The 10,097-nt window shown below is 45.0% G+C and overlaps 1 pseudogene across 1 annotated transcript; it reads left to right on the top strand.

Annotated features, from left to right (window-relative positions):
* The first annotated feature begins 537 nt into the window (after window positions 1-537).
* LOC148813681 (uncharacterized) lies at window positions 538-8,687 on the top strand (annotated as a pseudogene). The gene has a single exon (XR_016086188.1). The product of XR_016086188.1 is annotated as an uncharacterized LOC148813681 (transcript).
* Window positions 8,688-10,097: the final 1,410 nt, after the last annotated feature.

Genomic DNA, 10,097 nt, shown 5'->3' with positions numbered 1-10,097 from the left:
TTACTTTAGAAGACAATGTACCAAAACAATATATGCTGTCTGGGTCATTAGATTAGCCAAAAGTAACTGATAAGCTTTGAAAAACAAATCTAGTGGTGCTTCTTCTTTCGTTTTATGATGCAATCTGTTTTGTCTTAGGGAAAGGGGAAGTGTTAGAAGGGACAAAGTGCTGAGCTTTCTCTTACAGCACAACATCTTATAAAAACCCTGTACTGCTTGTAACAAATGGAGTCTCTGGTTGCACTTTGCAAAGTGGCAGCAGGGCTCCCAATATTGCAATATTGAAATAAAGACCTTACTCAGGTGAGAACTCTCTCTTGTGGCTTTCTTGATAGTTATATTTCCATGACAATTTGGGGGCTCGTCCGGGATCACAAACCTGAGCGCGGACGGATGCTGAAACTTCATCCTGACCTGGACAATTTTAGCAAATTGGACGGACCTCGGAGGATAAACTGTTTGTCCTTCCAGAGATGTGTCTGGAGAATTCACGGCTGTCTGACGTCAGTAAGTGATCCTTTTAACGAACCTTTTGTTTTACGATTAAGAAATCTTGCTCTAACCCTGGGGCTTGAGTGAGTGAGTCTGGAACTCAAGTAAAAAGACGATTCAGAATATTTTCTGTGGTTTTGTTGCAGAGAAAGAGGAGTCCAGTGAGGATGTTCTCACGCGGGTTTGATGAGTCCAGGACTCATATAAAGAACTTATCTTAACACAGACGTGTGGTTTTTGCTCTGCGGAGTAGTTAATGTGATAAGGGTCTAAAGTAAGGCACCGATCGGTAAAAATGGGAAATGAAAATTCAAAGACGAAAACAGGACCGAGCGGTCCAGCGAAGTACATGTACAAAGAATTTGGAGAAAGGGGAATAAAGTGTCTTCCATCGTGGAGTAAGTTAGGTTTTCCAGAAAATGGTAGTTTTAGTACCAGGCAGATACAACAACTAGAAGAACAGTTAAAAAAAAAAGAGAAAAAGGGAAATAAGAAAGTCGACTGGAAGTGTTTTGTGTTGTGGAAAATTGAGGCACAAGTTAGAGAAAGACAAAGTAAGTTAGGCAATAGTGGGAAGAAAACTGAAACGCCCATGAATATAGTGGGAAGAGAATATGGGTTAATATACTGTCAACCTTTTACTGATAATATGTCAGGATGGACAAATGAGAGATGGCCCCGTGCAGGTAGTTTTCAGCCATGGGCCATACGATTATTACACGAAACGACAGATTCACTTAAACCAGAGGGAGATCCCGGGTGGGATTTTGAGTACATGTGCAGATGTGTAAGTGTGTGGGAGGAATGTGCTAAGAGGCATTAATCAGGATGGGGTAAGAAACCTGAACAGATGATGTTGAGCACTACTAAAGTGTATCCCGAATTGGATTGTCTTGCAGTAACTATTGCTCCTGTGACTACCCTTCCGTCGCCTCCACCATATGGGGAGGGCCAACCGGCTTCACCGTATAATAGGCGACGGGATGAAAGAAAGGGTGACACGGAGGGGATGCTCTCGCCGTCCCGCACAAGGAGAGGAGTGCGGTATGGTGGGGGTCGCTCCGCCGATCCTTCCGCCGTTCCGTGTCCCCAGTCCATGGAGGAGGGATAGGGGGTGCTCCACATGCCAATGATTGAATGTCCTAATCCCCGCACCGGTGATAATGAGGAACCTACTATCCTCGTTTATCGCCCATGGAAATTAACTGAGTTGGCGGCAGTTATTGGGGAGCTGCCAAACCCCAAAACCAATGGGCATAAGTACACGACAGCCCTGAGACGGCTGGTAGCACAAAGCAGACCCACGAGCGGAGAGCTAGAGACTATTTTTATAAAGACTTTGAAGCTTGATTATGGCAATGTAAGGGGAGATGGTCAAAATGAGTTTAGCCCTGACCAACCATACAGCAGCGATGCTGGCAGTGACTATCAGACCCAGCTTAATGCCATATGTCGCAGAATAGAGGCAAAATACTCGGGGAAAGTGGATTGGGTAGTGCTGAGGCGAAGTAACCAAAAACCCGGGGAAACCTGTAATGACTTTTTGGAGAGACTGACTCCTCTCTTCAGTAATCTTAGTGGCCTGCCTGAACCCCCAGCAGGAGGGGCAGGGTCAGTTTATAAAACCCAACTCACTAACCTTTTTGTAGAGTGACTGCTTCCAGAAATAGGTGGCATGGTAAAAGCTACCTGTATCGGCTGGGACACTGCCCGATTAGCAGAAGTATGTCGCCATGTTTATCATGCTGAAAGACAGCTCACAGACAAGAGAGAGCGAAAAGCCCGAAAGGATAATCATCAGCTTCACCAGCTGCAAATGGCTCAGTTACAGTTTTACCAGGGTGAGCAGAACAGAGGGAGAGGACAGCGCACCCGGCGAGGCCGAAGAGGAAGAAGCAGAAGCCCGAGAGGGGACTTCCAGACTTGCTTCAAGTGTGGACGGAAGGGACACTGGGCTCGTGACTGCCCCGAATATAACACAGCAAAACGAAGAAGCGACTGCAACAACTGGGATCTACCACCACCCCCTCCACCTGAGGTAACCGTGAGATCACCCTGGCAGTAGGAAAAAAGGGACTGACGTTCATCGCAAGCTGAGGTAGGGCCTGAGGGCACCGAGACTTTTATCTTACCTGCCCTCTCTCCCCCGTCTCAGCTACCCAAGGTCACTTTATACATAAATTGAGACCCATATGAATTTTTAGTGGATACCGGAGCCACACACTCATTATTCAGGGACAATATCTATAGGTTCGACCCCTCCTCAAAATCCATTTTTAACAATAGGAGTAACGGGACATCCCACAAAGTCTTATTTTACTGCACCCCTGACAGTGGAATGCCAGCAGCATGGGTTTGGGCCTGGTAATCACTCCTTCCTCCTTCCTAAAGAGTGCCCTGTTAATTTGTGTGGCAGAGATTTACTCTGCAAAATAGGCCTCACCGAATCGTCTGTTCAGAACAAGGGCTTGAGCTAACCCGCAATGAAGACTGCTTGCCACACACCATGTTATTACAACACTCATCCACAGTCCCTGACTACTATTACAGCTGGGACTTAGTGCAGGATGAGGAACAAACGCCACAACTTCTTTTACAAAAAAATAAAAAGACTGTGGTCAGGCCAGGGTGATTTTCAGGACGTGAGTAATTTACATTGTACAGCAGAGGTTAGTTTTAGAGGTCCAGCTGAGGAATTTGAGATGGTGTGGTTCGGTGACGGACTGTGTAGTGATAAGATAAAAAGCAATGAGTATTTAATTTCGGCAGACTTTGCAGCATTAGCTCTTAACTTAACAGAAGAGCAGAAGACACTTTATCGAGCGGGAACGCACCCTCATGTTTCCCTTGCTAAAGCATCAGGTTTTCGCTGGCAGGACGTGGGCAGTTTTGTCCAACGGTGTGTTGAAAGCTGCTCGTGGTCAGCTCCAGACTCTAGGAGAGTTAAATATAATACCACCCTCCAGGCCAGTTGGTGCCCATACTCAGCGATCCTTCAAACCTGGAGGACAGTGCATCTCATGGCTCCAGATGATCAGATGGGTGCATTATTTGTGTCTACCCCTGTTGACACTTCCCATCCCGCACTAGAGGGGGTGCCCAGCTCCCTCTGGGCGGCTCACAAATATGATGTGGGATTAATAGAGGGGGCTTCCCCGCTTGAAGTAAAACCCAAGTCCACCTATGGGCCGAGTAAGCCCCAGTATCCGCTCAGGCCAGACGCTGAAGTTGGGCTCAAACCTGTGGTTGAACAGCTGGTCGCCGCAGGAATTTTGATTCCCTGCCCAACATCTCCCTGTAACACTCCACTGTTCCCCGTAAAAAAGGCTGATGGGGAATCCTGGCGCCCGGTACAAGATTTAAGAGCAGTAAATACACCCATATATGCTCGAGCTCCTGTAGTTCCAAATCCAACCACTATTTTGTCATCTATCTCCGGGGACTCAAAAGTTTTTTCTGTAATAGATTTGGCAAATGCATTTTTTAGTATCCCAGTACACTCTGAGTCCCAGTTCTGGTTTGCTTTCACGTTTCAAGGGAAAAAGTATACTTGGACTCGTATGCCTCAGGGGTATGCCGAGGCTCCTACTGTATTTTCCTCTGCATTGCAGTACTGTCTCTCAGGGTTTGGTTTTAAAAACGGTAGTACACTTGTGCAGTATGTTGACGATTTGTTGATTTGCTCTCCAAGTGAAAGCGCTTGCGTTCAGGATACTAAAGATCTTTTAAATTATCTTACCAGTACTGGAAATAAAGTTTCACTATCAAAGCTGCAGCTTGTAAAAAAGAATTTATGATATTTAGGTCATGACATTTCTGCAAATTCACGCTCAATTGGCACGGAGCGAATAAGTGCGATCCCAAAAATTCCAAATTCCTGCACCAAGAAGGAAATGATGTCCTTCTTAGGCTGCACAGGTTACTGTAGGGCGTGGATACCTGGGTATGCAAAAATAGCACAGCCATTGTCTGACATGGCGCATGCCTCAGGCCTGAATATGACTGACAGACTGACTTGGACTGAAGAAGGGGAAAACGCTTTTGGTGAACTCAAGACTGCACTGATGTCTGCCCCTGCATTGGGCATTCCTGATATGACTAAGGGGTTCACTTTATGTGTTGACGAGAAGTCTGGTTTCTACAGTGCTGTCCTTTTACAAGAACACGGAGACCATCTTAAACCAGTTGCTTATTATTCTCAGCGACTTACCTCTGTAACCAGAGGCCTCCCAGCCTGCCTACGTGCTGTAGTGGCAGCAGCTGCAGCTGTCATGGCTTTTGCCTCTTTGGTTTGTTATCGTCCACTGAAGCTTTTAGTTCCACATGCTGTGGCTTTTATCCTCCTTCAGAGTAAAACTTCACATTTCTCTTCCGCGTCTACTCTTCACTACCATCATGTCCTTTTATCTCTGCCACATGTTACTATCGAGCGATGCACAGTGTTAAACCCTGCAACCTTGTTGCCCACTCAGGACGAGGGGCGGCCATCACCTCTCAGGTAACCCCCAGGCAGGATCTCTCTTCTTCTCCCCTTCCTAACTCTGAGTTCCTCTTCTATGTTGATGGGTCAGCTCGTAAGGACCCGTCCACCGGATTGAGTCATGTGGGGTATGCAGTGGTCTCTGACCACTCCACTGTCGAGGCTGCTCGCCTCCCTTCGCATTTATCTGCCCAGGCAGCTGAACTTTTGGCTTTAACAAGGGCTTGTGTCCTGGCAACCGGAAAGTCAGTTACTATTTACACTGATAGTAGATACGCTTTTGGGGTTGTGCATGACTTCGGTACTCTCTGGAAGAATAGGGGGTTTCTCACATCACAAGGCACACCGATCCAACACTTCCTCCTGGTAAGCAATTTGCTCGAGGCTATTTTGTTGCCCAGCTCTATTGCAGTGTGCAAGTGTGCAGCACACACCCACTTGCTGGATGAGATTTCAAGAGGCAACTCCAGGGCCGATGCTGCAGCAAAGGCGGCTGCAGTATCCCCTTTTTTTTCTGTACTTTTACTTCCCCTTCTCAGCCCTGAGCCCGCAATGGCTTCACTATCTGACATGCAGGCCCGGGCCACTCCGGCTGAAAAGGCAGTCTGGAAAAAGTCTGGCTTGTTTTCTAATGGGGTCTGGCTAGGCCTGACGGGGAAACCATGTCTTCCCCGACATTTCTTCCCCTACATTGCTAAAGTGACACATGGGCGAGACCATGTGTCAAAAGGAGGGATGGTAAGTATGGTAAGTATGCAATGGGACACAAGGGGATTCACAACTTTTGCAGAGAAATTTTGTAATAAATGTCTCATTGTGCACAAAACAATGTAGGATGAGGCACTAAAACTCAGGCCTCAGCGCACCCCATCCCAGATGATCCGTTTGATCACCTTATGATGGATTTTATTGAATTAACACCATGTAACGGATACAAGTACTGCCTGGTAATCGTAGACATGTTTTCTAGATGGGTAGAAGTTTTTCCCTGTAAACATGCTGATGCTAAAAGTGTGGCTAAGCACTTGCTCTAAGATGTTATTCCCAGATGGGGAATTCCAGGAAAACTAAGCTCAGATAACGATACCCATTTAGTGAACAATGTCATTACCTTTCTCGCAGATCACATGGGCATTGATTTAAAACAGCATTGTTCGTACCACCCTCAAAGTAGTGGAGTGGTGGAACGTGTAAATGGGACCATAAAAAATAAACTAACAAAAATGATGGCTGAAACAGGAATGAATTGGTTGACGTGCCTCCCATTGCATTGGTCTTGATGTATTTAAGGGCCAGGCCACATTCCACCATAGGACTCTCGCCACACAAGGTTCTTACTGGACGCCACATGAGAATAGGGCTTCCAGAAGTAAAGGGGGAGGCCACAGACCTCACCCACTTAGATGAGTGTTTGGTAGCATATTGCCGGAAAATGTCTAAACTTGTTAGTGATATTCATAAACAGGTTAAAGCTGCGCTGCCTGCACCAGACCAGGACCTCTGCCACACCCTCCAGCCAGGAGACTGGATTCTGGTGAAAGACTTCAGGAGAAAGAAGTGGTGTTCACCCAGGTGGAGGGGGCCGTGCCAGGGGCTGCTGACCACTGCCACTGCTGTGAAAGTCGAGGAAAGGGTGCCCTGGATTCACGCTTCCCACGGTAAAAAGGTCACAAACAAACTGAGCAAGGCGCAGGAGTGATGTCTCCACAAGGACAGATGGGGATCACCTGCTCGGGACTGATGTGCACAGCCTTTTTCCTTTTTATGTGGAAGCCTGTCACCACCCAGAAAGAGGAAGAATCTAAACGCGAAGCCTCTTTTTATACAAACTGGCTGAATGAAACTAATAATGTGGGGGATATGAGTAATTTGTGGTACAAATTTATAAATCATACTGTAAAGTTAAAGAAATTTAATGCATCTTGTTATGTATGTGCTTTAATGCCTCATTCTACAGCCTCACCCATGTGACTTTTTCCCCAACCAGTTGGTAGTCACATTTCTGAATATATAAGTCTAGTGGCAGGATTTCCAAAGCCAGACCCTAGATCTTTTCCCACCTTTCCCCTAACATATTTAACCTACTCAAAGGGGCATCCATATGCAAAAGGCCTGAAGAAAAATAAGTCTACTACAGTAGCATTAGGCTTCGTTTCTCCCAGTGATCCAGCAGTGCATTTTGCTATTCACTTCAATGTTGCCAGTAAAAAAGCAGAATGTCCTCCTTTGTGGGATTACCTAAAGAATCACATTACCTGGACTGCTTCTCCTGTTAAAGTAGCAGTTTACCTGCCTTCTAGGGTTAATCACTCTTATTGCTATGAAAACAAAGGTCGCGGCCCCTCAGTAGGAAAAACAGGAGGCTGTAGCGCCACTGTTACTAACCATACTTTATCTGACGGAACTATGGTTTTGATGGATTGGTATTGGCAATGTGGTGCGAAAGTCTATGATAGCCTTCCTCCCCATTGGAGAGGAGTGTGTGCTCTAGTCACATTACACCACTCCATTCTCATTGTCACAGTAAACTCTTATTTGTTAAATTCAATGAAGCCCCTTCAGAGGGAGTCAAGGGTTAAACGCGCTCTCAGTTGGGCTGACAGATATGGTCCAGATATATCTAAAATACCAGAGGACAATAGACTATTTACTGCAGCTGAAATGATTTTTTACTCAGGACTGAGTATTCAGGCAGTAGCTAATGCCCGCTGGTTACAAATTACTCGCTATGAAATGTACTCTTTTATTAATATCACGTTAGAAGGCTTAGACGCTTTCAAACAAGAATTAAGGAGAGTTAGATTAATGGCACTTCAGAACAGGTTCGTGCTGGACCTTCAATTGCAACATCTGGAGGAGTCTGTGCTTTAGTAGGAGACTACTGTTGTACATATATTCCATCAAATGACGATGATTACGGAAATCTTACGCTCGCTATTCAGCATTTGAAAGAACTGAAAGACAAGGTGAACAAAGAAAGAGGCATTAAAGATACACCGGCTTTTCTCTCCTGGTTAGAATCACTGTTTGGGCAAGGGGGAATGTTTTTCTTTAAGTTACTAACACCTATTATAGGGGCTGTGATACTTGTCTTCCTGTTTTTATGTTGCTGTATGACATGTATTATTCCAATGCTTTGAAATATGGTAATGAATATGTTTACGCATCAGTATATTCTGATAAGAATGCAAGAATCCGAAGTATGGGATCCTCCTGGGAATCCATATGAAGAATCTAACTTTTAACCATTTTCAAGAATAAAAAGGAGGAGATTGAAATGGAAATCTAATAAGTACATTAATTCTTAAAATGTAGAGAGCTATGCAAAAAATATATTGGTGCTTTTAGAAAATATATTTCAAGGATGTAACTGCTGTGCTACAGTACGAGCAGATTTTTAGAAAACAGGTTACTTTAGAAGACAATGTACCAAAACAATATATGCTGTCTGGCTCATTAGATTAGCCGAAAGTAACTGATAAGCCTTGAAAAACAAATCTAGTGGTGCTTCTTCTTTTGTTTTATGATGTAATCTGTTTTGTCCTAGGGAAAGGGGAAGTGTTAGAAGGGACAAAGTGCTGAGCTTTCTCTTACAGTGCAACATCTTATAAAAACCCTGTACTGCTTGTAACAAATTGAGTCTCTGGTTGCACTTTGCAAAGTGGCAGCAGGGCTCCCAATATTGCAATATTGAAATAAAGACCTTACTCAGGTGAGAACTCTCTCTTGTGGCTTCCTTGATAGGTAAATTTCCACGACAGCCGACAGACGAGAGTGTTGCGGGAGAAGAGAAAAGTGTTTGAAGATTTAAGTGTCTTAGGTGGAGCCAAAATAAACTGTGACAAATGCAAGTGGGAGGATTTCCAATGCTTAATATGGTAAAAATAAGCGGAAGTTATCTGCCAGTCCTGCACAGTCTGCCATACTTTTGTCATATAAAGTGAAACTAGGTGTCGAACTGGAGCCTCACCTTTTGCATACAGATGCAGCCATTCAAAACAAGACGGCGATACCGCATTATTTATTTATACATCGAGTGTCACATTAAATGACAAAAATGAAGAGAGTTAAAGCAGCTGGAGAGGTTTTCTTACAACTTTTGAGCTGACACAGTTTTGGAAAATGTTTCCTTCACGCTGCACTGTACAACATAGGCAGCCAAGAGTCTCCAAAACAAAACAGAATTGACAGATAGGAGAAAATTCCCACTCGTCCTAAAGATCCCAAAATCCAGCACTGAGCGTAAACAAAGTGTCTAAGTAGCGTGGGAATGCTAACCCTAACCCTAGCTGGAGTTTGAGCAATCCAGCACCGAGCTAAAAAGATAAGTCAAAGTAACGTCTAATCGGATTAGTTTCCTTAGAGCTGGTTCAGAGTTTGCTCAAGAGTTTACCTTTCACAGATGCGCAAAGAAGAATTTTGGGGGTAACACCTCAAGGCGCCTTACAGTTGTAGGAAGTGATTAGAGACGATTCGTGGCGTGTGCTCGATCCCATATACTGTACGCCCCGGGTTGCAGTGCTAGGTTGTAGTACAATACCGCTTCAGCACGTAACAGCGTTATATGCAAGTGAGAGACATGAGGGTTTCATCTTGCAGACTCTACTTCTCTCCTGTAGAAGTAAAGCAGGGCTTGCTGGGTGAGCTTTCACTCCGGTAAATTAGGTCACATGTCATGTTCAATCACTTCTTCTAAACACAACATTTGCTGGTGCTAGCTTTTCCCATGAAAAGAGACATTTCCCTTACAGTACATGACATATAGTTTTTTTCTATCAATAAGTATAGAAATAAAACAAAAGAAAAAACGGTGTCTCCAAAGAATGCCCAGCTCTGTCGCCTTGGGGAGGTGTCAAGGGCATTGAGCTCCTTGGACATGAAAAGTGCCAGATAAATGCCATTTCTCATGATTTCTCTTGGCGTCAGTTCTGCTATTAAATGGGACGGAGGCAAGGGGCTCAGAGAGCAGGTTAAGTGCACACCGAACGCAGATGTGTCCACGTGTCTGTAAAAGCGCGGTGCTCCGCTGGCGCTGTTTCCTAGTGGCTTAAAGTGCCTGCCTGGAAAGCAGGCGATCCTGGGTCCGGATACCAGCGGTGCCTCTCTCTGTGTCTTGTTGTGCCGA

Source organism: Atractosteus spatula, chromosome 28, assembly GCF_055471065.1.
Source record: "Atractosteus spatula isolate fAtrSpa1 chromosome 28, fAtrSpa1.hap1, whole genome shotgun sequence".
In the NCBI taxonomy this organism is placed as follows: domain Eukaryota; kingdom Metazoa; phylum Chordata; class Actinopteri; order Semionotiformes; family Lepisosteidae; genus Atractosteus; species Atractosteus spatula.
The sequence above is the reverse complement of the archived record's forward strand: the minus strand, read 5'-3'. Positions and strand labels throughout refer to the sequence as shown.